General features: G+C 49.5%; 2 non-coding genes across 2 annotated transcripts; both read right to left on the reverse strand.

Annotated features, from left to right (window-relative positions):
• Window positions 1–202: 202 nt before the first annotated feature.
• Window positions 203–274, reverse strand: TRNAT-CGU (transfer RNA threonine (anticodon CGU)). Its single transcript has one exon. It is a non-coding gene; the product is annotated as a tRNA-Thr (tRNA).
• Window positions 275–1,337: 1,063 nt separating this feature from the next.
• TRNAT-CGU (transfer RNA threonine (anticodon CGU)) lies at window positions 1,338–1,409 on the reverse strand. The gene has a single exon. It is a non-coding gene; the product is annotated as a tRNA-Thr (tRNA).
• Between the last annotated feature and the right edge of the window lie 53 nt (window positions 1,410–1,462).

Raw genomic sequence — 1,462 nt, forward strand, 5'->3', positions numbered from 1 at the left:
ACTTTCGCCACATCCAACCATGGGCATCAAGCAGGCAGAGGTATACATGGGAGCGGCGAGCTATGGCAGTCGACTCTTGGTCGTGGCTGCAAAAATTGAAGTAGACACTCCCAGCAGTGAACTATTCCATTCTCTTTTTAAAAGCCAATGACCTAAAAGTTGAGTATTTACAATGCAAAAGAAATGGGAAATAAAAAATGGAAGCCCCCGGTGAGGATCGAACTCACGACCTTTCCCTTACGAAGGGAACACACTACCACTATGCTACGGTGGCCCGCTTCACGCCCGAAGCCTGAGTGATAGATGCACGACCCCATGACGATGCCTCCATGGAAGGAAGTGGGGCTCTTTCGCCCGAAACCCGGATGGTAGATGCACGACCGAATGACGATGCATACATGGAAGTGGCCCTCTTCATGCCCGAAGCCTGAGTGATAGAAGCACGACCCCATGACGATGCCTCCATGGAAGGAAGCGGTGCTCTTCATGCCGAAAGCCTAATGATTGAGGCACGACCCCGTGTCGATGCCCCCATGGAAGGAAGTGACGCTCTGCACCGACATTTATGCCTCGGCTTCATGGCTGCCTTCAACCAAAGCTCATGCTTCTTATACTCATAAAAATACGTTGTTGTGGCCAAATTATTTTTTTGGTTCGGAACATGTGAAGGGTTCGGAAGGACCAGGGGTTGTTATTTAACAAAACGACGCAAAACTCACACCGAGGCCCAACTGGAAAGTAAAACTTTAACTTGTTGTAGCATGTTTGCAAGAAGAACCCACAAGTAAAACATAGATTGCAATTGAGTTACCCGTGCTTGCAACACTAAGCCCTGGCAGTTGACGACGGTGTCACTTGGGGTGAGAGGGGCAATAGTAGACCGAGAACCATAGCTCACCAATGACCGTTTTGACATGCAGCTCAGGAGGAAGAAGCAGAGGACCATCATCATATGACATCTCTCTTCATAATGCCTGAAGAGAGACGGGTGAGGAATGGTCCGTCCTCAACAACTTGGAGCTTATCGGGCGACTTTCGCCACATTCAACGGTCCGTCCTCAACAACTTGGAGCTTATCGGACGACTTTCGCCACATTCAACGGTCCGTCCTCAAGAACTTGGAGCTTATCGGGCAACTTTCGCCACATCCAACCATGGGCATCAAGCAGGCAGAGGTATACATGGGAGCGGCGAGCTATGGCAGTCGACTCTTGGTCGTGGCTGCAAAAATTGAAGTAGACACTCCCAGCAGTGAACTATTCCATTCTCTTTTTAAAAGCCAATGACCTAAAAGTTGAGTATTTACAATGCAAAAGAAATGGGAAATAAAAAATGGAAGCCCCCGGTGAGGATCGAACTCACGACCTTTCCCTTACGAAGGGAACGCACTACCACTATGCTACGGTGGCCCTCTTCACGCCCGAAGCCTGAGTGATAGATGCACGACCCCATGACGATGCCT

Source organism: Triticum aestivum, unplaced genomic scaffold (assembly GCF_018294505.1).
Source record: "Triticum aestivum cultivar Chinese Spring unplaced genomic scaffold, IWGSC CS RefSeq v2.1 scaffold141092, whole genome shotgun sequence".
NCBI lineage: Eukaryota > Viridiplantae > Streptophyta > Magnoliopsida > Poales > Poaceae > Triticum > Triticum aestivum.